Genomic DNA, 25,668 nt, shown 5'->3' with positions numbered 1-25,668 from the left:
ATCGGGCACGGGAATTATTTGGGGGGTGGGCGGGAAAACCGGCACACCAAAACAACCCCTAAACCCACCCCGACCCTTTAAAACCAATCCCTTACCCTCCCGAACCCCCCCACCAAAATGTTAAATTACCTGGTGGTCCAGTGGGGGGGGGGGGGTGTCCCAGCGTGATCTCCCGCTCTCGGGCCATCGGTGCCATTTGGCTGCCACTAATATAAATGGCGCCAATGGCCCTATAAAAAAAAAAAACCCACCCGATCCTTTAAACCGACCCCCTTAGCCTTCCCCACCCTCCCGACCCCCCCAAAACCTTTTAAAATTACCTGGTGGTCCGGGAGGGCACGGGGAGCGATCTCCCACTCTCAGGCCATCAGCTGCCACTCATAAAGATGGCGCCGGCCATCGAGTGCTGCTACCATGTGACAGGGACTGGCCAATGGCACGGATACCCTGTCACATGGTAAGGGCAAAGGGTCATCAGCGCCATATTTTTTTTAGTGCAGCTGATGGCCTGGGAATGGGAGATCGCTCCCCGCGGCCCCACTGGACCACCAGGTATGTGTAAAAAGTTTTTGGGGGGTCGGGAGAGTGGGGGAGGCTAAGGGGGTAATTTTAAAGGGTCGGGGTGGGTTTTTTTTTATCGGCGCAGGCCTCACTAAAAAAAATTAGTGATGTGAATTGGAATCGGAACCGATCCCAATTCACATCTCTAACGATCAGATCCCCCCCCCCCCCAGCCGAACCCGATCGTTAAAATGATCTGGCACACGATTCACATCCCTTGTACACAGTACAGAGGCAGTACACAGTTCAGAGTGATACAGAGGCATTATGACATTTTCTGTTTTATTAACCATTCCCTTCCTAATTATTCCCAACATTCTGTTTGCTTTTTTGAATGCTGCAGCACACTGAGCTGACATTTTCAAAGTATTATCTACTATGATACCTAGATCTTTATCCTGAATGGTAGCTTCTAATATGCAACCTAACATCGTGTAACTACAGCAAGGGTTATCTTTCCCTATATGCAACATCTTGCACTTGTCCACATTAAATTTAATCTGCCATTTGGATCCCCAGTCTTCCAGTCTTGCAAGGTTCTCCTTCAGTGCATCACAATCCACTTGTGATTTAACTACTCTGAATAATTTTGTATCATCCACAAATTTGATAACCTCACTCATCATATTCTTTTCCAGATGATTTATAAATATATTGAAAAGCACCAGTCCAAGTACAGATCCCTGAGGCACTCCACTATTTACCCTTTTCCATGAGAAAATTGACCATTTAATCCTACTCCCTGTTTCTGACTTTTAACCAGTTTATAATCCACAAAAGGACATCGCTTCCTATCCCATGCCTTTTTAGTTTTTTTAGAAGCCTCTCATAAGGGACTTTGTCAAACGCCTTCTGAAAAGCCAAATACACTACATCTATCGGTTCACCATTATCCACATGTTTATTAACCCCTTCAAAAAAATGAAGCAGATTTGTTAGGCAAGCCTTCCCTTGGGTAAATCCATGTTGACTGTGTTCCATTAATCTATGTCTTTCTATATGCTCTACAATTTTAATCTTTAGAATAGTTTCCACTATTTTTCCCGGCACTGAAGTCAGGATCACTGGTCTATACTTACCCAGATCGCCCCTGGAGCCCTTTTTAAATATTGGGGTTACATTGGCCACCCGCCAGTCTTCAGGTACAATAGATGATTTTAATGATAGGTTATACATTTTAACTAATAGATCAGAAATTTCATTTTTGAATTCCTTCAGTACCCTAGGATGCATACCATCCGGTCCAGGTGATTTGCTACTCTTTAGTTTGTCAATCTGGCCTACTGCATCTTCCTTGTTCACAGTGATTTGGTTCAGTTCGTCTGACTCATCACCCTTGAAAACCATCTCCGGAACTGGTTGCTCCCCAACATCCTCATTAGTAAACACAGAGGAAAATAATTAATTTACTCTTTCTGCAATGGCCTTATCTTCCCTAAGAGCCCCTTTAACCCTTTGGTCATCTGTCAAACTGACTCCCTCACAGGTTTCTTGCTTCATATATTTTTTAAAGTTTTTAATATGAGTTTTTGCCTCTATGGCCAACTTCATTTCAAATTCTCTCTTAGCCTGTCTTGTCAATGTTTTACATTTAACTTGATAATGCTTATGCTTTATCCTATTTTCTTCAGATAGATCCTTCTTCCAAATTTTGAAGGATTTTTTTTGGCTAAAATAGCCTCATCTTTTAACCATGCTGATAATTGTTTTGCCTTCCTTCCACCTTTCTTAATACATGGAATCCATCTGGACTGCATGTCTAGGATTGTATTTTTAAACAATGTCCATGCCTGTTGAACACTTTTATTTTTTTTAAATGTATACTTTATTAATTTTCATTAAAAACTTTTAAACAAAAATTACAGATAATTGAAAATAAACACTTACATCTTTTACATAATTATAACAAATAATCCATAATAACTGCTTTCAAAAACCATAATTGGGGGAAGTTCAAATAAACATATTTATTTATACAAATATGGTAAAAGGAAATTAAATCACCGAGAGAGAGAAGAGGGTATTATTACATTCTTTATTGGTCATCTCTTCCATCTCTTCCTGTGCTCTTATCAAGCAAAAAGGTTTCTAAATGAAGTATATCAGAAAAGATATATCTTTTCCCCTGAAAAGTAATATAACATAAACAGTGATATTTAAGAAAAACATTTGCCCCTAGGGCAACTAATCTACTTTTAAGAGACAGAAAATGTCTCCTTCTGGCCTGTGTGGCCCTGGAGACATCTGGAAACATATATACTTTTTGTCTGCAAAAATTCACATCACTAAACTGAAAATAATTTTTAAATATTTTCTCTTTATCTGTTTCAAGTTGGAAAAAAACCGAAGTGTTTCTATTTTCAATTATATCAACTGATTCTTCAAGAAATGTAGTTATCCCAATACTTGATATATCAACAGCTTGCCCATTTTGAATCTCAATTTTTTTCTCAGTTCTTTTAGGGAAATAAAACATTTTTTTAAATTACCAGTAAATCCTTTTCATTATATGAAAGGATTTCCTTCAAATACTTTTTAAACATTTCCACTGCAGAGAGTAAACGGGTTTGTGGGAAATTCACTATCCATAGATTTTTATTCTAATCATATTTTCAATATTGTCTATTTCCTTATAGATAATTAAACTATCTTTTATATGAGTTTCCTGTAACAACTGTACTTTCAAAGTCAAGGTACCAAAATCTTTCTCTATACTAGAGAACTTCTTAACTTGTTCCTCAATCAATAACTTATTTTTATTAACAGTAGATGTTAATGATGTATTCATTTGCAAAACATTTTGGCCTACTTTTGATATCATTTTCCATAAATCTATAAAGGTTACATTATCTGGTGGGTTGGTAGGCATTACTCCTTGCCTATCCATAACCCCACTTTCAATTTCACTCCACATGTGACACTAGATTAGTTGTTAATTGGCCAGTCCTTGGGTCAGGGCTGTCTTTCCCAACAGCCCCCCAATTGCTGGTAAATTTTCTGTCTGTTTACCTTCATTTAATGATGTAATCAAAGGTTGTGGAGGGGATGATGACCCATCGCTGGGAATCAAGGAGGCAGCAAATGATGCCCCTAACTCCATCCTCATTTGGCGTTTCCACCAGCCGTAGTACATGATCATCCATAGGGCCCTTATATGCCACTGGTGAGGAATCAAAAATCTTAGCTTTCCTCTTTCTTCCCATCTCTCAAGGAAGATAGGTAAAAGCCAGAATTTGAAACCCAAAACAATGTCCAGTCCACCAGCCTTCACTAGGCTAAGCCGGGCAAAGCCGCGCTCCCCTTCGGAACACACAGCTTAGGCGTCACACCAATGGCGGCAGGTGCACCACTCTGCCTTGAGATTTAAACCGGCAGCATGTTGCTCCTGAGAAACGTCACCAGCTCACCTCCCAATCAGCTCCAGCTGGGTAGGCAGAATCTGCAGGGTTTTTTTTCTCTAGCAGTGCTATTGCAATGGGTGCTAGACGGCCCTCCTCTCCTTTTTCCCCAGCTTCCCCAAGGTGTACTTCTCTTCCTTGAGATTTAAACCGGCAGTGTGTCGCTCCTGAGAAACGTCACTAGCTCACCTCCCAATCTGCTCCAGCTGGGTAGGCAGAATCTGCAGGGTTTTTTTCTCTAGCAGTGCTGTTGAAATGGACTCTGGATGGCCTTCCTCTCCTCTTTCTCTAGCTTCCCCGAGGCTTACTCCTCTGCCTTGAGATTTAACCTGGCAGTGTGTCACTCCTGAGAAATGTCACCAGCTCACCTCCCAATCAGCTCCAGCTGGGTAGGCAGAATCTGCAGTTTTTTTCTCTAGCAGTGCTGTTGCAATGGGTGCTGGACAGCCCTCCTCTCCTCTTTCTCCAGCTCTCCCCCCCCCTTCCCACTGTTGAACACTTTTAACTTTTGCAGCTGCACCTTTCAGTTTTTTCTATTTTCTTAATTTTATCAAAGTTTACCTTTTGAAAATTTAGTGTTAGAGCAATAGATTTACTTATTGTTCCCCTTCCAGTTATTAGTTTAAATTTGATCATGTTATGATCACTATTTTCAAGTGGCCCCACCACCATTACCTCTCATGAAATCCTGTGTTCCCCTATAAATTAAATTTAAAATAGCTCCCTCTCTCATTGGTTCCTGAACCAGTTGCTTCATGAAGCAGTCATTTATTATATCCAGGAACTTTATGTTTCTAGCAAGTCGTGATGTCACATTTACCTAATCAATATTGGGGTAATTGAAATATCTCACAACACACGTTGCAAAAGATTTTTTAAACTTTTATGTGCAGAAATTTATCTCACTACCGGCATACAGTAGAATGCCGGTAAGAGGACTAGGCGACCAAACGCGGCATTACATACTGCCTGAATTATACGAAAGCCAACATGAAGGCATTTAAACATTGAAGAAATTTTGGCGGGAATTAACCTTGCGTTTTTAAGCCCAAATCTTCCGATTAGGATAGAGTCCCTGAAGCAGCACAACTGCGAAACGTACGTCGGACTACAGGAGCTCTAAGTTACACGAGCACCTTTGATCGGAAATCCCTGCCCACTAAGCACGGCAGTGTTGAAAATAGAGGTTTGGAAGCGCGGTGACGCTCTGCACAAGTGAGTGAAGGTAACAGCTCGGAAGTGCGGCGGCGCTCCGCTCAAGTAAGGCAATTCCGCTTCTAACATCATTAAAAGACATTTTATTATAAATGGACAAAAAATGAATAAAAAAAGCAAATCAAATAAAGTAGAAAATTGAAGCAATCCAAAAGACTGTATCGGACCGATGATTAAAAGTGACCCATTGTGGTTGAAAGCGTGGCTTACTGCCTGAATCAACCAAGGGTGGTATGATGGTCCACATAGTGAGATAAATTTCTGCACATAAAAGTTTAAAAAATCTTTTGCAACGTGTGTTGTGAGATAAGAGTGGTTCGTTGCACAATACTTATTAACTGTTTCTGTATAGTGGTAATTGAAATATCCCATTATTATTGCTTTGCCAAATTGGTTAGCTTCCCTGATTTCTCTTAGCATTTCATCATCTGTCTGACCATTTTGTCCAGGTGGACGGTAGTATACTCCTATCACTATACTCTTACCCAACACACATACGATTTCTACCCATATAGATTCTACTGAGGATTTAGTCTCTTGTATGAACTTTATCCTGTTGGACTTTATTCCCTCCCAGACATAAAGTGTCACACCCCCACCAAGTTGATCCTCCCTATCATTGTGATATCATTTGTACCCTGATATAGCACTGTCCCATTGGTTATCCTCCTTCCACTAGGTCTCTGTGATGCCAATTATGTCAATATCATCATTTACTACTATACACTCTAACTCTCTCATCTTACTTCTTAGAATTCTAGCATTGGCATACAGACATTTCAAAGTGTCTTTTTTGTTTGTATTAACAACCTGCTTTTCAGTTGTTAGGGATAATTTGGAAATCATTAGCTCAAGTGATTTTTTACATAAAGCACATGGACTACATTTGCTTTTATTGGAACCTCTCTGTTGGGATGCCCTAAATCTCCTGTTTCATTAGTATATTTCAAGGATACATTCCTCTGAACCATGCACTGCTGAGTGACTGTCGGCTTTCCTCCTTGTTCTAGTTTAAAAGCTGCTCTATCTCCTTTATTAAAAGTTAATGCCAGCAGCTTGGTTCCACTCTGGTTAAGGTGGAGGCCATCCTTTTAGAAAAGTCTCCGCCTTCCTCAAATGTTTCCCCAATTCCTTACAAAACTAAATCCCTCTTTCCTGCACCATCGTCTCATCCACTCATTGAAACTCTGGAGCTTTGCCTGCCTCTGGGGACCTGCACATGAAGCACGAAGTATGTCAGAGAATGCCACCACGGAGGTTCTGGATTTCAGATTTCTAGCTAAAATCCTAAATTTGACTTCCAGAACCTCTCTTTCTCACATTTTCCTATATTGTTGTTGCCACATATGCCATGACAGCTGGCTCCTCCCCAGCATTGTCTATAATCCTATAGATACATGAGGTCTGCACCAGGCAGGCAAGTTACCAGGTGGTCCTCAAGTCTACTAGCCACTCTGCTATCTACATTTTTAATAATTGAATCACCAACTATGATGACCAGCCTAACCCTTCATTCCTGTACAGTAGCCCTGGGATACTTGTCCTTAGTGTGAGAGGACAATACATCATTTGGAAAGCAGGTCCTTGCTACAGGATCATTTCCTGCTACACCAGGATGATTTTCTCCTACTGGAAGACCTTTCTGATCTAAGGCAGCACTGGGGCTACCAGACTGGATTTGGGACTTGGCTACTATGTTCCTGAAGGTCTCATCAATGTACCTCTCTGTCTCCCTCAGCTCCTCCAAGTCTGCTACTCTAGCCTCCAGAGATTGGACTTATTCCCTGTGAGCCAGGACCTCTTTCCACTGAGTGTACACATACAATCTCTCATCGAAGGTAAAAAATCATACATGTGACACTCAATGTAAAAGACTGGAAAGCGACCCTCTTGCTGCTGGACGCTGCCTTCTTCTTAATTTTATTGAGTTCCTAGTTAAGTTTAGGATACTAAGGGAGTTGGAAATAGAGTTCTTTAGCTGGATTTAGAGTACTTCAGAAACAGGCTGAAAAGAGGAATCAGGAGGACTATAAATAAGAAGAAAAGCTAGTGTTTAGAGGTTAATATGACTGAAATAAAATAGCATCAATATAAGGAGTAGATCTTAAAGATAATTCTCTTCATTTTAAGACAGTACAAAAAATCACTGCCACTCCCCCTCTAAAATGGGAACCTCTGTTCTTATCGAAATAGCAAAAATCCTGGGGACATGCTTGAGTAAGACAGCAAGACTCCTCTCTTCAGCCAGGTCTCTGTTAATAAAAGCAACTGTAATTTATGATTCAAAACTAAATGTTTGATAAGAGAAAATGTAGAACCCCTAGATCTTGTACTGATGCACCCACATAGCAATGATGAAATAGAAACATTAGAAACATTAGAGAGATTGTTAATTGGACTAGAAATTAAATGAGAAGAAAAAAGAATGGAATTAATCCTAATAAAAGATTTATGTCCTATCTGTCCATAATGACCTCCCACCAATTTAATGTGGATAAGTGCAAAGTGATGCATATAGGGAAAAATAACCCATGCTATATTTACACAATGTTGGGTTCCATATTAGGTGCTACAACCCAAGAAAGAGATATAGGTGTCATAGTGGATAACACATTGAAATCGTCGGTTCAGTGTGCTGCGGCAGTCAAAAAAGCAAACAGAATGTTGGGAATTATTAGAAAGGGAATGGCGAATAAAACGGAAAATGTCATAATGCCTCTGTATCGCTCCATGGTGAGACCGCACCTTGAATACTGTGTACAATTCTGGTCGCCGCATCTCAAAAAAGATATAATTGCGATGGAGAAGGTACAGAGAAGGGCTACCAAAATGATAAGGGGAATGGAACAACTGCCCTATGAGGAAAGACTAAAGAGGTTAGGACTTTTCAGCTTGGAGAAGAGACGACTGAGGGGGGATATGACAGAGGTGTTTAAAAGCATGAGAGGTCTAGAACGGGTAGATGTGAATCGGTTATTTACTCTTTCAGATAGTAGAAAGACTAGGGGGCACTCCATGAAGTTAGCACGGGGCACATTTAAAACTAATCGGAGAAAGTTCTTTTTTACTCAACGCACAATTAAACTCTGGAATTTGTTGCCAGAGGATGTGGTTAGTGCAGTTAGTATAGCTGTGTTTAAAAAAGGATTGGATAAGTTCTTGGAGGAGAAGTCCATTACCTGCTATTAGGTTCACCTAGAGAATAGCCACTGCCATTAGCAATTGTAACATGGAATAGATTTAGTTTTTGGGTACTTGCCAGGTACTTGTGGCCTGGATTGGCCACTGTTGGAAGCTGGATGCTGGGCTTGATGGACCCTTGGTCTGACCCAGTATGGCATTTTCTTATGTTCTTATGTTCTTATGTACCATATGCACTGGAATTAAATAAATAAATAAATAAATAAATAAATAAATAAATAAATAAAGATATAGCTACAGAAAGAACAGAGAGAAAAACAATTAGAAAACTAAGACAATGAAGATAAGAAAAAAATGTTAATACACCACCAGAAAAGTCACAAACACAGTTCTTCATAAGCCCACTCACGGCTTGCAAAGGAGCACAAAAGGCCAAACTCCTTTGGCATAGAATGTGGTGTATGACAAGCAAAACAGTGGCAATAAAACCCCCAAAGGACAGTGTACAGGCTATATCAAAAGGTAGAGTTATATCAAAAACCCAAGGCATCATGAGAAGAGCAAAAAGCACCAGCAACGATGTCATGATCAGCTAAAATTACCAAAAGAGCAGCAAAACAGCACCGACAGTGACATGAATACTCCAAGGCACCATAAAGGGGCAATATGGCACCAGCAGTGGCAGAAGTTCTCCAAGACACCATGAGATGGCTAGGAGGGTAGGAGAAGACTGGACAGTAATAGTGGAAGATTTTCTAAGAAGGTGCAGAACCAAGAAAGAGATGCAGTGAGAAAAGAAATGTTCTAGCATAGCCAAAAGAGAAACAGGGTGGGAGAACTAGGCTGGGATCTCAGAGCAGTGCAAGAAAACAACAAGATGCCAAACAAGAAAAGAGATGGGATAGGAGGGCACGCTTTTTATTTTTTGCTTTTTTTACACTTTCTTTTTGGGGATAAAACACCCCAGCATAACCAAGAGAGCAGCAGAGAGGGAGACATAGGCTGGAATTCTAGATAGGTACAATAAAATAGCAAGATGCAAAACCAATGTACCCAGTCCCCCATCTGGGCAGTGAACATCAAGCAGAGGTGCTTGAGGAGTGGAGGAGTAGCCTAGTTAGAGCAGTTGGCTAGAAACCAGGGTTCAAGTCCCATTATTGCTCCTTGTGACCTTAGGCAAGTCACATTACCTCAGGAACAAGCTCTCTGGGGAAGGAGAAATACCTCCAGTACTTGAATGTAACCTGCTTTGAAGTACTGCAAAAAGCAGAGTATAAAAATCTAAATCCATAAATAAATATGGGTCTGGGTTTAGGTCCAGATGAGGTAGGGGAAGCTGTCTTCCTGGGTCCCTGGTACAGTCAGTCACCAGTGAAAACAATGGCTCCCACTCCAGCTGGACGAGGTTCTAAAAGTTCAGCAAGACCCAAAAGAGCATTAAGGAGGAAAGAATCTGCAACAAGGTTAGTCAGTCATTTTATTTTATTTTATTATGTTATTTATATTCCGCTTTTTTTTTTCAGCACTTCAAAGTGGATTACATTCAGGTACCGTAGTATCACCCCAAAGTCCATCCATTCAGCCAGAGATGCTAGAAAAAAATAACCAAAATCTTGGTGATGTTCAAATCAAAATACTTTACTGAAACTTAAAAATAAGTCTCCAGGCCAAAATGGCAAAAAAAACCAACCTAGAAATACATCAAAAATATCAAAGTAAGAAAAAATAAAATGGTTTACTTATCCATTCCAGGTCTTCATCTACATCTCCATCCATTTGAAAGACATCCTCTTCAGTGAGGGTAGAATAACTAAAATGTAGGTCCAGTATGCACTGGTCAGAGATTGGAAAATTTACCCCCAAGTCCAAAATATGTTAGAAAATCCAACAGTTCAAATACTCTTAACTGTTATTGAAAACTTCAGAAAATTCAGGTCTCTTGATGTCTGCAGTACAAGAATACAACTTCTTATGAATCTTGCTTCTTCATGTACTCCTGCAAAAAGAGCTCTCTGGCTTCATACCTTTATTTATTTATTTATTTAGCATTTTTATATACCGACTTTCCAATAACAGAATTACTGATCAATTCGGTTTACATTTTAACAGAACAATAACATTGACAAGTAAATGTTTTACAATGAACAGGTCGATATAACTTGGATAAGTATAGATGGGGTTAACAAGTAAAAGATACATTGCCTAATGTAGGCATAAGTAAAAGATACAGTGCCTAATATAGGTTAAATAAACAGTTGCTAATTATAAGACTAGGTTATGATCTTCGACTGCCAAAGTTTACGTGAGTTCTATAGATGATCTAAATAGCTCTCAGGTGGATTACCACCGAAAGGATCATTGGCAGGGATGTTCCGCAGGTTGCTGTTATGGGAAAGCTTGCTGTAGAATCCAGAGGGAATGCCCTTCTCTCCAAACTGAACCCTCATTAACTTAAACATCTCTATCCCCCAAAAGCAATTCTATTCCAACCCACTCATTTGAGATTGTGATCTTTATATCTAGTTAATTTAAATCCCACAATCTATAAATGTCCTTTCCAATTCCCCCCGGTCATCTCCCCCCCCCCCCCCCCCCCCCCCTTAGCTATTGTTCATTGTTATCAACCTGGTTCCACTGTAAAGCATTTCTGCTGTTATTTTTCTTTATAAACCGATGTGTCTCCAACGAATGTCGGTATAGTAAAAACGTTAAATAAACAAATAAATAAATAAATAGATAGCTCCTAACCAACTGAATACTGAGGGATTTGTATATCCCACACAAGCCTGCCCCAAAAAGGTGGGATTATGGCAACAGAGGAGATATGAGAGTTTAATTTTAAGGACAGTTTTTGCCTTCCTCTGCATTGGTTGTACTAAGATTTTTCAAGAGAGAATATTCTGCCATGTTCATAGATGGTGGGAGAGAATAATGGTGGAGAAAGAAGTGGTAGTTGAAATGGTTCTGTCCTAGCAGTTACTATTATATTTGGTGCCCACTCTTTCCTCTACCATATCCTGATTTTCCCTCTGCCACTAGCATTTATGTTCCTGTACCCTGAAAACAAAGTCTCCTGCCACTAAATTAGACAGTCATATCAAAGGATAATATACCTTTTCACCTGTGGTTCACTCAGCATGGATAGCTTATTTTTGCAATTTATATTTTATTGATTTTCAAACACACATCTTGTGCTCATAAAATTTTCCAAACTTTAAAGAAGTAAATAAAATTGTGCCACATAATATTTTTTACAATATTACAATATTATAATATCATTCAAGTTTAGCACATTTTACCCAATAAAGGGGGGCCTTATATCAAATAATATTCAAACAAAAACCATGTAATTCAGAAAGAAGAGGAGGTCTCTATTCACTTATTGGCCCACTTCTGTTATTTGAACCTGATTCAACTTCTCTAATTCTTTATCCCTCAAAAAATTCTCCATATGTGTAGGTAATGTGAAGATACATTTTTTTCCCTGATAATTAACAAAACATTGGCAGGGGAACTTTAAATAAAAAGTAGCCCCTATTCCCAATGTTTTAGCTTTCAACATAAGAAACTGTTTTCTACAACTTTGCGTAGCTTTCGAGACATCTGGAAAAGTAAATACCTTTTGACCACAAAATAATATCTCACAATTTTTTAGAGATTTCTCAAATATGAACTCTTTATCCCTTTCTTAAACAAAGGATACAAACAATGTTGTCCTTTTATTTATCACATCTAAGGAATCTTCCAAGAAAGTTGAGATGCCTGGGGACTGAAGGTCATTCATTTTCCCAGGCCTATCAACCATCTTCAAAGGAAAATAGTAAATCTTTGAAATAGCAGGGATTTCTTTATCTTTGTAAGCCAAATTTTCCTTCAAATATTTAACAAACATTTCAAAAGGAGACATTAACCTAGTAAAAGGGAAATTAACAAAACGCAAATTCTTACCTCGTAACATATTTTCTAGGTTCTCTGTTTCGTTATGCAAAATCACATTATCTGAAATTCGCAAAGCTTCTACACTTTGTATATTCTGAATATTTGTTGTTATATTATTCACCTTACTCTCTATTTCTGTTAACTTCTTTCCCTGTTCAGTGATAATTGCCTTATTACAATTTACCATCAATGAGAAAGAGGAGTTCATTTGGGAAACGTTGGAATCAAGTTTTAATAACATCCTCCATAAGTCCCCTAATGTCACTTTGGAAGCATCCATGTCCGCAGCTTGAATGCTTACTTGTAATGGCGATGTTATGCCATTATCAACTTCCTGATGTAAGGAAGACAAAGTTTGGAGATTCAGATCCTACCTCCTTGGGTGGGGCTTCCTCTCCACTGATATTGGCAGACTCACTTTCTCTGGAGTTATCCATGGGTGCTGCCCCTGGGGGTTGTGAAGGTGTGGGACCAGTGCCAGGACTTAACAAGACTTCAAACGAGTCTCTATTACCATCCTCTCATGGCGTATTGAGTCTACTCAAATAGGCATCCATCGGGCCGAGCCTAGGAGTAAGTGGGGATGAGGTATAGGCCTTGGCCTTCCTTTTTCGCCCCATAAATCTCACATAAATTCCCAGCAACCAGGCAATCAAAGGAGGTCAAAGCCTGTCTAAGCCGCGTGCGCCCCTTCAGCGTACGCGGCTTAGGCGACATGCCGGCGGCGACTAAGCACCGCTTCTCGCGGGGTTTTGAAGCCCCCTCCCAGGCAGTGATGTCACACGGCAATAGGAGTCACAGTTCTTACAGTGATTGCCGTCACCTGGTGAGCTCAGCGGTCCTCCTCTCTCTCTCGCTCCTTCGACCCCGTCCAAGCGCCGCTTCTTGCAGGGTTTTGAAGCTCCGTCCCAGGCAGTGATGTCACACGGCAATAGGAGTCACAGTTCTTACAGTGATTGCCGTCACCTGGTGAGCTCAGTGGTCCTCCTCTCTCTCTCGCTCCTTTGACCCCGTCCAAGCGCCGCTTCTCGTGGTGTTTTGAAGCCCCGTCCCAGGCAGTGATGTCACACGGCAATAGGAGTCACAGTTCTTACAGTGATTGCCGTCACCTGGTGAGCTCAGCGGTCCTCCTCTCTCTCTCGCTCCTTCGACCCCGTCCAAGCGCCGCTTCTCATGGGGTTTTGAAGCCCCGTCCCAGGCAGTGATGTCACACGGCAATAGGAGTCACAGTTCTTACAGTGATTGCCGTCACCTGGTGAGCTCAGCGGTCCTCCTCTCTCTCTCGCTCCTTCGACCCCGTCCAAGCGCCGCTTCTCGCGGGGTTTTGAAGCCCCGTCCCAGGCAGTGATGTCACACGGCAATAGGAGTCACAGTTCTTACAGTGATTGCCGTCACCTGGTGAGCTCAGCGGTCCTCCTCTCTCTCTTGCTCCTTCGACCCCCAGCATGGATAGCTTATATTTTTCTGGGTGTAGTAGTTCAGCCTATCTTGCACCTGCAGCTGCAAGGAATCTACAAATAACAATACCTCTCCTGTCAGTCTTCTTCCTGTCAATAACACTGTAACTTTTACTTCTGAATGTTGACCGTAGGGATCATCTAAACCAGGATGAATCTTGAAGAACTAAGTTCCTCCATTGCATCCTTGAATGGCTTCAGAACTCATACCAGGTGCATTATGTGTTGCCAATCATAATGCTCTAGGCGGTGATCCACAACTATCCCACCTTCCAGAGCCAGCTCATGAAGGATTGTTTGTTTCTTCACCAACCTCTACAGCATTAGATAGGTGGAATTCCTCCTGGTGCCCATGTCCTGAAGCAGCCAGTGCAGAGGCACCCTTGCGGCTTCCTGCTTTGTCACGGCTCTACAGTGAAAGTTTTCCTGTACCTCTTGATCAGTTCTTTCAGGACTAAGTTGCTATTTTGCTCTTTAGTCCCCAGAACATCCTTTACTGCCAGTTGCAGCAAATGTGCAAAGCAATGGGTCCCCTAATGGTCTCCATCTCCACTGCTTTTTCATATTTTTATCACTGTCTATCACAAAAAAGAGTTAGAACTGCTGCCTGCCCCTTTCTTGGACAGCTGCCACCAGTGTACTATCAAGAAAGGATAGGCATGTGTAGCATTTGGTTAGTCCAGATGTCACTAGTGAAATAGATGCTTGCACTCTCCACGTTGGCCAGCTGTGCCTGCATGCCAACATGGTACTGAATATTAGGCCTGCTGAATGTTGACCAGAATGGTACTTAGTACCTAAGGGCTAACAGCTGAAGCAACCACTTAAATTTCTTGTTTTCTCCCATCTGCATGGATTGGTCATCCAGGATAATAATTTCCCTAATGGATGTGTGTGACCAACTTTGATGCTGCTTGTCTCTTATTTTGAGACATTTAAGAAGTAGTACACTCTATCTAGTCATGGGCATTCTCGGCTGACATGGAGTTGATGGCTGCTTGGCTGTCATCTCAATGAAGGAAGAGGCCAGAGAGGGGGTATCAACCTGGGAGACTGACTTCACCTGTTCTAGTGCTATTTTGCTGCTGCTCCTGCTCCCACTACTGCTTCTTTGATTGACAGATAGCATCCACAGGCTACTACTGGCACCTTACCTGAAGATTATAAACATGTGAACATAATAAATGCCATTCTAAGTCAGACCAAGGTCCACCAAACCCAGCATTCTGTCTCCAATAATGGCTGGTCCAGGTCACAAGTACCCAATAATTTATCTATCTCTTGCATCACATTCCAAGGGATAAATGCTAGCTTTCCCAAGCCTACCTGGGTATTAACTGTTTATGGACTTTTCCTTCAGGATGCATCATGCCATTATTTGTAAGATGCTCATGTACTCTTTTTTATTGACGCAATAATGAATGCACTCTGCAAAACATGGGTAGGCACTCCTTCTCTCTGAAGTGCCCCCACACCTTAGATTTCTTATGGGACTTCCTTTCCTCCTCTGCATTCTTGAGAGCGGCTGCTAACAATGAGGCTAGCATTATTTAACCCCTTCACTACCTCCTCTTACTTAGGGATGCTCTTTGCGCCAGCAACATTTCTATCTGCCTCTTCTACCTACTCAAAGGAATACTGGTGGTATCTACTGGGAAGCCCTGACATGATTCCTCCGATGGATCTGCTGCAGACATTTCTCAGGAGGCATTAGGAAGGAACACTTCTCTCCTTTTGACTGGTTCACTCCCTAACAATGCCAGGGCCAATGAAACCCTTCACTGATTCTGACCTCTCCTGTACTTTAGGAATAGAGCTAACAGTGGCAGTAGTCAGCACATCCACTTCCCACCTCATCTTCTTCATGCTGCCTGTGCCTGTGATTTCCCCCTGAGAAATGAATGCACATCCTTATAACACAAAAAGTTAAAAAATCCCAAACTTTGTGGATAATATTCTCCCCTGACCTAACCCTGCCCAGGAAATGCCTCCACTACAATATGTTCACATACTCTTACCAGCAAATAAGGTAGGAAGTTTTCAGAAAGCTGATTTGCATAGGTCAAATACTTTTTGCCTGTGGAAATCCCTTTGAAAATAGCCCTCCAAATGTTTTATTTATTTATTTTTAGAACAAGATATCTTTTCAAGAGATTTATATCAAGTTGGGGGAATGGTAAGAATTTGTTTAAAAAAAATGTTTTTTTATGAGGCAAACCCAAGGGTGATTTTCTCAGAAATGGAACCATTTCTAGTCTATATTAAATAAAAGGGAAAAGGTTAATAAGGATAAAGTATAAGATATTAAGAATCAAGTGAATGAGTTATAGCATAATAAGTTCCTCTCATTAATGAAGAAGATGTCCTTTGACTCAAACAATATATTTTAAGCAGACTGTCTTGAGAGACTGAGTCAGGAAAAAAAATGTACATGGGTTTGTGAAAGAAAGAGCTTTTATCAATGAGTGAAAACAGAAATAAGAAAAATGGTTTCTCATTACTTTGGAGAAATTGCTTCAGATAAGAAAAGGGATAGGTGAACTATCTTACAGTTTCTGAAAGACGATTTATATATGTGTTAATTAGAGATGGAAGAAAAAGACGTCTTAATTCAGAGAAGCAATAATGTGTAATCGAAGAATGCAATTAAATCCTTAAATAATAATAAATCCCTATGTTCAGATGGATTTATAGAGGAATGTAATGTACGTTTTAAGTAAGTTTTAATACTGTGGCTAAGATTAAACATTTTATTTTATCAAATAACTGAATGCTTTCTTCTTTAACCGATTCCTTGTTAATCTTGTTTTATAAAAAATATGGAAGGGATCAAATAAAGAATCAGAGTCCTGAGGTGTTCCTAGATACTGATGCTATGTTTTTTTTGAATTTAGATAGTGTCTTTTTCTCCACCACCTTCACTGGAAGGATGTTCCATGCATTGACCACCCTCTTTGTAAAAAAATATTTCCTTAGATTACTTGTGTGCTACTCCCTTTCACCCTGATACTATGACTCCAAATTTGAGATTCTCCTTTCTGTTAAAGAGGCCCACCTTCTGTACATTGATACCTCGGAGGTATTTAAATGTCTCTTTCATATCTTACCTATCTTTCCTTTTGTCTAGGGTATACATTTTTACATCTTTGTTTCCATATGTTCAAAGATGGATTTAGGGTTTTCCCACCCCTAGGCACTGCTGCTGCTGTTGCCCCTCTCTCCACTCCCCCCTCCCCCACCATCACAGTCAATAAAGTCAGACAACAGGGAGCAGGAAGTCAAAGGTAATTTTGAAGCACATTGGCAAACATTTCCATCTTTTATCTTGTTATAAAAATTAAGTAATTTCCAACCTTGCTTGTGTCTGTCTAATTTACAGGGTCATTTATCATTTCATGTTAGGGCCTTAATGCTTGCAATAACAAGCAATAATGCCCTAACGCACGTGTTGAATAATGCAATGCACACTAGTAAGCAAATTTCACATTTGCTATGCAAGTGGGAGTACTTTTGGCAGAGTTAGTGGTAATGAGCCACTCCTAATGTGGAATGTGATAGAAAATGCACAGTAACATGGGTTTTAATTAGAGATGTGAATCGGAATCGGTTCGGATTCCGGTTCTGATTCACATCGTGGGTTTTTTTTCGTCTGGCCCGATCGCGGTTTTGTTTATCGGCTGCGCCTGAGCCAATAAACAAAAAACCTACCCTGACCCTTTAAAACTAATCCCTTAGCTTCCCCCACCCTCCCGACCCCCCCAAAAACATTTTACAGGTACCTGGTGGTCCAGTGGGGGTCCCGGGAGCAATCTCCCGGTCTCGGGCCGTCGGCTGCCACTAATCAAAATGGCACCAATGGCCTTTGCCCTTACCATGTGACAGGGTATCCGTGCCATTGGCTGGCTCCTGTCACATGGAGGGAGCACTGGATGGCTGGGGCCATCTTTAAAAATGGTGCAGGCCATCCAGTGCTCCTACCATGTGACAGGGGCTGGCCAATGGCACAGATACCCTGTCACATGGTAAGGGCAAAGGGCCATCGGCGCCATTTTGATTAGTGGCAGCCGACGGCTCGGGAGCGGAAGATCGCTCCCGGGACCCCCACTGGACCACCAGGTACCTGTGAAAAGTTTTTTGGGGGGTCGGGAGGGTGGGGGAAGCTAAGGGATTAGTTTTAAAGGGTCAGGGTGGGTTTAGGGGTTATTTTTGTGTGCCGTTTTTCCCGCCCTCCCCCAAAATGATAAGAGAACCCCACAAACAATATTGTGGGGTTTTCCTATCGTTTTGGGGGAGCCCCCAATTTCTGACGATTTTGAAAATATAGTACAATATTTTCAATCGTCCGAAGCCCGATTCACATCCCTAGTTTTAATGCTGGAAATAACTATATCTATTTTTGTGCATTGTGCCCACATTAGCAACCAAAAAGGTGATGAGAGAGAGAGAGCATCTGAATAGTTCTCACTATTAGGTCATTTATCAAAATGCTATAAGGCATTTTTGCATGCGTTAAGCACCTTTAATGCATGCAAAAATGTCTTTAACGCATGCGATAGCACCATAATGTATGGTGTGCTACAAATCCAAGAAAGAGGAGTAATGGGCTTTCTGTTTTGTGAAGCCTTATTGCATGGCTTTAATGCCAGTTTTAGCTACACCTTTTTCAGTAGTGTTACGCTGTATTAAGGCTTCCTTGCATTTTGTGATATGTTCTCAAATGCCTGGAGAGAGAGAGAGAGAGAGAGAGAGAGAGAGAGAGAGAGAGGGAGAGAGAGAGAGAGAGAACCTACCCTTGATGCCCTAACACTAGATAGATATTTATATCTCTATGGGAGGCCCACCTAGTAACTTGAGGTGAGGTTTAGGTATTAGTGTAGGGGTTAGGGGCCACTTTGTCATTCAAAGTGAGACGTACGAACAGAACAGTGCTCTCTTGTGAAGATTTGATGACCCTCAGAATGAGGAAACTCACTCAGTGATGATATTTATGCAATGTTCTCTCAACCTAGCTTGATGGACTCTCTACCTGGGTAACATCAAGCTAGATTTGTGGTAACTTAGCGCTTCATATAGGTATTAGCTCAAATTGCGATAAACTGCCTATTATCATAAAACATGCCCCTTTTTCTATCACATGTGACATTTTATTGCATTTTGATAAATCCAGGCCTATGTCAGTATATACCAATGTAAACTCGCTGTGGGGGTTAGGGATGGGGCAGGTTTGGGGGGGGGGCAGCTTACATACATAGTCAGAGGTACAAACAGCAAAATTGACATCACTGAAGATTTTCTGTCATTTTCAGTGATGAAAGGTACAAGAGGAGGTGATTTGTACAAAGTACTCTCTACTTAGCTTGATGTACTCTCTAGCTAGCTATTTTTTGCTATATTTATAGCATTTTGATAAATCTAGGCCTTAGTTTTTTATTGAGTGAGGAGAACAATGTTAAGTATCAGTACAAGGATGAGATCTTAAGGATGAGCAGAAAGAAAGGAGTGGATGAGAGGACCATGGATGGGTACAGGAAAGAAGGAGGACTAAGAATGGGGTGAGGAGAAGATGAAAGAACTGGGGATAGGAAGGAGTATAAGCAGGAAAGAGAACTGTGAATGGGGGTAGGAGAGGTAGAAAAGATGGGAGAAGGAGCAGATCAAGGAAAGGGGGAAAATCAGGAATCTGGGAGGGGAGAAAAGGAGGGAGGGAGATTATGAGATTGAGATTGAGATGGGGAGGATATGTTGAGAGGTGGGTTCCAGGATCTGGAGAGAAAGGAAATGGGGTTCCAGGATTTGGGGTATAAATTCCAAGACCAAGGTGAGAGAACCTGAATTGCAGTCGGGGAGGGAAAGGAGAGGAGGCAGGTATCCCTATTGAGCTTAGGTCCTGTTCTCCCTTGCATCCCCTTTCTATCTTCTCAATCTAGCACATGTACACCAGCACCAATCCCTTTACTCTCTCACACACAAACATTGTCCCCCTTACCCCCAGCTCATCCACTCTCAATCCCCCCCAGTGATCCAAGCCCCTCCTAACCTTACCAAAATGATCCCCTTTGTTCTGTGTGCTCCTCCCTGCAGCTTCCAAGTTAGCTAGCTAAATGCTTTTGAATATGAATCTCAATGTTTTTGGAAAGGAATTGGATAAAATGTTATGATTGCCACCCATGGGAGGTCCGCGGGTCGGCCCTCTCACATTCCCAGATGGACCTCTGTTGTTGGCAGCAGTCGGCCGCCGGCTCTGACCTCAGGCCCCTGCCAGCGTCCCTGGTCCCGCCATGCTGCCCGGAACCTCAAGTCAGGATTTGCCCTCCAGGCAGGCCTCTCCGCTTGCCCCTTCCTAGGCACTCACGCACACAGCTCTGATGCTTTTAAAGGACCCATGGCGGGAACCTGGCCATGGACCTGGATGCTGACGTCATCTCATTCACGTTACGTAAGCTCGGGCAGTGCTCCTAAGTGTTGCTTTTGCAACAGGTCTCCTCTGTTCTCTGTTGATCGAGTGCTCGTTGATTCCTGAGATTCATCTCTACCTTGTGTTCCTGATTCCTCGTTGTTCCTGGTTCCTGTCTCATCATTCCTTCTTTGTTCCTTGTTTCGGATTGACTTCACGGACTTTGACCCTGCTTATTCTGACTCTGCTTTGTGCCTATCTCCAAGTCTGACTTCTGCTATGTCCGACCTCGCCTGCCTATTTCCAAGCCTGACTTCTGCTACGTCTGACCTCGCCTGCCTTCTCCAAACCTGACCTCTGCTACGTCCGACCTCACCTGCTTTCTCCAAGCCTGACCTCTGCTACATCCAACCTCACCTTCCTTCTCCAAGCCTGGCCTCTGCTATGTCCAACCTCACCTCCCTTCTCCATGCCTTGACCATTGCTATACCTGAACACACCTGCCTATCTCCATGCCTTGACCATTGCTATGCCTGACCATGCCTGCCTATCTCCATGCCTTGACCATTGCTATGGATCACTCTGCTATAGACTCTTTCTTGCCCAGAGTTCTATGTTACTCACCACAGCTTTCAGTGGCCACCAGCCTCCATCTGAGTTTAACAGCAATGCCTCAGCTTCTATCCTCTGGATGTGGACTTTCAGGGCTTCAGCCTTTCTTTGCTCAAGCACCTTCAGTTGCTCCTTGTTCCCTGGTGCTTGAGTTCAAGTTCCGCAACCCGTCTTGGATAGACTTACGCCACCTGCTGGCCTCTGTCTCTGGGCTGAACCATCCGTTCTCGAGGCCCGCCTAAGTCCTGCCGGCCCCAGCACCCAAAGACTCAACTCGAGGGGAACGTGGGCTGGTATAGGTGAAGCTCAAGTGGCCTCTAGCTTCAGCCCACTTCACCTGCTGATGGTGGGGACCCATGGGCCCTTGCCACAGGTTGCGTCAACCCCACCTCAGCCCAAGAATCCACCTCTAGCACAACATAAAACAGTAGTACAAAATTTATAACCACTGGTTTGAGGCATTCTGCAGACACTATATCAGGGGTGGCCATTTCTGGTCCTCAAGAGCCATAAACAGGTCAGATTTTCAGGACATACACATGAATATGCATGGGATAGATTTGCATACAATGGAGGCAGTACACGCAAATCTATCTCATGCATATTCATTGTGAATATCCTGTAAATCAGGCCTGTTTGTGGCTCTTGAGGACTGGAGTTGGCCATCCCTGCACTATGTAAAGCAAATTACTTTTTGCTTGTAGCATGGGTATGACAGAGCTTTAAGGTTTGATATAATAAGTATGGAAGAATCTGAAAGATATCATTTGAGACATGAATATACTAATTTAAGGAAACATGCTACCACTTCTTGAGTAAAATTCTCAAAAGCTGAATGGGATAGAATTTCACAGGATCTGAAAATGCTTATTCTAAAAAAAAATATTTCATGTAGATAATATTTGAAGGATCATTTTAATAAGCATTACACAGATAATGAAAAACTTATATTGATAAACATTTCCTATGCTTTGCAAGGTGTCAGACTTCCTTAAGAAAACAAATTATATCAAAGAAAGAAGCAATCTATAAAGTACTGGATTGCAAGATTAGAGCACAATAAGGGTGATAAAGTTAAATTCTATTAAGCTCTAGAAAATGTGAAATTGTAATTTTTTTTCTTTTAACTAAGGATTGAGTGAATTGCATTACACATATCTGTTTTCTTTGTGCTTCCTTAAAGGTGACAGATAATGTTCTGGATGTAACAGTATCCTCTTAAATTAAAAGATCAATGAGCCTCCTACATATAGTAATTAAGACAATAATTTATTACACTACAGAGATTAGGGACATGGCTAAAATCATGGATAAAGAGTGATTATTCTAGATTTTGGAGCCAAATTGCACCTCTCAGATGCCTTTTTCCAACTCAGGATACGATTACATTTATTCAACCATGCAGCAGGCATATTTTTGCTGAAAATGTTTCTAAGCCCCTAGGGGTATGAATCAAAGCAATAATGCCCTTCTGGATTAACACACAATTAGGCAGAGACTAATGGCATAATGTATGTCATCTCTATTCATAAGAGTTAAGTACAGAGGAAAATAGTTTACCCATTATCTTCTCAGATAACATTGAGCTTCCTGAAGCAATACAATTTATACTTTTCCTGTTTTATAACATAAATATTTTCTTTCTTTTAATAGGAGTGAAGATACCACTAACATTAGTATAGTTTGTGCCATCTAGAGTCCTATCAAAATACTACCTATTCAAATGCAGTATATCATGTACTGCGATGTTTTAGTATAGTATTTGTCCTGGAAAAAAAACTGTTAACTTTGTAGGTTATGATACATATTTTCAGGCTGATGAACCAAGCTACAATTTTTTTACAAAAAGATTTTTTTTTTAATGGAAAATATCCTCAAACGCGGAAAAAATGCAAAAGTGTGATCATCTAGCTCAAAATTTTTCACAAAAATACCTTGGATGAAAATTTATGGCAGCAAACTGCTTCATGGTAGTAAGCTTTCACCAGTGACGGAGGAGCACGTGACGCCGGAGCGGAGTGACGTCGCGTGCTCCTCCGGCGTCACGTTCTCCTCCGCGCCTCCGCTCCCGGACCCCCGCTGGACTTTTGCCAAGTCTTGTGGGGGTCAGGAGGCCCCCCCCCAGCTGGCCAAAAGTTCCGGTTGGGTCCAACGAGGGTCCTGGAGCAACCTCCTGCCACGTGACCTACCTGTCACATGGTAGGAGCACAAGATGGCGCCGGTGACCATGTGACAGGGGCTGACCAATGGCACTGGCAGCTCCTGAGACACAGGCTATTGGCGCCGTGAGGAAACCGCAAACGAGTGCAGGGATTGCTTCCTGACTCCCCGCTGGACCACCAGGGAGTTTTGGTAAGTCTTGGGGGGGTCAGGAGGGTGGGGGGTTTAAATGTTTATTTAGGAGGCCGAATAAAACGGATATCTGTTTAATACGTGGGGAGTCGCGATGCGTTTCGCCTCCCCACGTATTTAACAGATAGCAAAAAATAAGTTGCGGATTGCAAATACGTGGAAAACGGATGCATATCCCTAAGCAGTTCATTAATGTAATATTTTGCAAAAATGGGCAGGGCAAAGAATGGCTAATGTTAGACTGGAATAATTTGATATGGTTTCTATGAAACCTATATATATGAGTGTAATATTTATGTTTTTGTTTTTATTATTATGTATGTTTATTAGAGATGTGAATCGTGTGATCGATCTTCTTAACGATCAATTTCGGCTGGGGGGGGAGGGAATCTTATCATCGCGGTTTTGTTTTTTAAAATATCGTGTAAATCATAAATCGGGGGAGGGCGGGAAAACCGGCACACTAAAACATCCCTAAAACCCACCCTGACCCTTTAAAATAAATCCCCCACCCTCCCGAACCCCCCAAAATGCCTTAAATTACCTGGGGTCCAGAGGAAGGGTCCCGGTGTGATCTTTTACTCTCGGTCCTCCGGTGCGTTGTAGAAATGGCGCCGGCGCTACCTTTGCCCTATCATATGACAGCAGGGCAAAGGTAGCGCCGGGGCCATTTTGTTTTTTTGTCCCCCGACGTCAAGAGCATAGGAGATCGCTCCCGGACCCCCGCTGGACCCCCAGGGACTTTTGGACAGCTTGGGGGGGCCTCCTGACCCCCACAAGACTTGCCAAAAGTCCAGCAGGGGTCCGGGAATGACCTCCTAAACTCGAATCGTTTTGCCGTACGGTCGGCACCATTTTGCCATTTCTACAACGCACCGGAGGCCCGAGAGTAAAAGATCACACCGGGACCCCCCCCACTGGACCCCAGGTAATTTAAGGCATTTTGGGGGGGTTCGGGAGGGTGGGGGATTTATTTTAAAGGGTCGGGGTGGGTTTTAGGGTTGTTTTAGTGTGCCGGTTTTCCCGCCCTCCCCCTTCCCCTCCCCCTTCCCCCGATTTACGATTTTTGACGATAAATCGGGGGAATTCCTATTAAATATCGCCTCTAACGATTTTTGACGATTTAAAATATATCGGACGATATTTTAAATCGTCAAAAAACGATTCACATCCCTAATGTTTATCATGTATATCGCCTAGGCCTTCTAGTGTTAGGCGATTAATAAATTTTATTAAATGAAAAAAAAAAATGAAATGGCTTCATGGACCTGTTTTCATATAAATAATAATAAAAAAAAAAAAAACTATTCCTCAAAGAGTTGTAGTTCTTTTTTTGGTGATATGGGGAGGAGGGAAGGGGAACCAGGGCATCATTACAAAGCAGCACATGGCCTCAGTGGGGCCATGCATTTGGTGGAAAACTCCCAACAAAATTCAAAGACCACCCTAGGAGTCTAGTGGACACCCCCCCCCCCCACCACCCTAATTCCCCTCTCAAGGATATGGAGGTATTTTTAACATAGAAACAAAGAACTGACAGCAGAAAACGACTGATGGTCCATCTGGTCTGCCCAGCAAGCTTCCCATGGTAGTACCTGCTGCACCATGGCATGCAGGTTACCCCCATGTATCAGTCAGTGTTGCTTGTCATGCTTTGCTTACGGACTTGGCAGTAGAAGCAGTCCTGTGTTTTTTTCTTAATGTCTGAGCATCAGTACCTCAGATTGTAAAAAAGTCATGGCTCATGTTGGTTGTCCCTGAATCTAAACTCTTTCAACCTCCATCCCCTACCATTTTTTTAAGACATTACATGGGGGTTGTACTTGTAAAATGAATATATCTGTGTATAAGTGGTATGTATATCTGTATATGCTGTTTTAGAAACCTCAAGCGTATGCACATATTTGCAGTGTCACTCAAAAATGTTGGAAGGGAAAAAAAAGGTGCAGTTTAGGAGCATTACAGAGCAAGCTTCAAAAATACACATGCAAGTTGTTATACTTATAATAAGTATACATACATACATTAACAAACTTGTCTATACTCTTTTATACCTGATAATTGACTATCATAATTGAAACTGGACTTGTCTATTGGCTGCACTTTTAGATCAAAGGTCTAAATGAACTGGTGGGCGTTAAGGATAAAGTGTTGGAGGGTCTAGATCAGGCTTCCCATATTTTTATCCATTGCAACCCCACATGAACAAAACAAATTAGTGAGGCTGTGGTCACTCCAACAATCAGTCCATTCTCATCCTCCCTATATGCCAGCTGATCCCCTATCTCAACCTCACCCTCTCGTTAATCCTTTCTCTCAACCTTCATCCCCTTCAAAGGACCTCTTTGTTATGACCGTTGGTCGCAGACAGCTGCAACCAATGCAACTCAATTCATGTACTGCTCTGCTCTCATCTCTGGGCCTACTTGCAGCTGAGGCTAGCCGCTACCGCCGCATACCTCCTGGTTTCCAGGACTTCACTTGGCGTCCAGGACACTACCACCAGCCACACCTGCTCCAGGCCTTCCTAGGCATGCACACGCACCACCAGCCTCTCCTTTGAAGACCCAAGGGCGGGAACATCAGGGGCGTCCCCGGC

The sequence above is a fragment of the Rhinatrema bivittatum genome, chromosome 2 (genome assembly GCF_901001135.1).
Source record: "Rhinatrema bivittatum chromosome 2, aRhiBiv1.1, whole genome shotgun sequence".
Classification (NCBI taxonomy): Eukaryota; Metazoa; Chordata; class Amphibia; order Gymnophiona; family Rhinatrematidae; genus Rhinatrema; species Rhinatrema bivittatum.
This window is presented reverse-complemented; position numbering follows the sequence as displayed.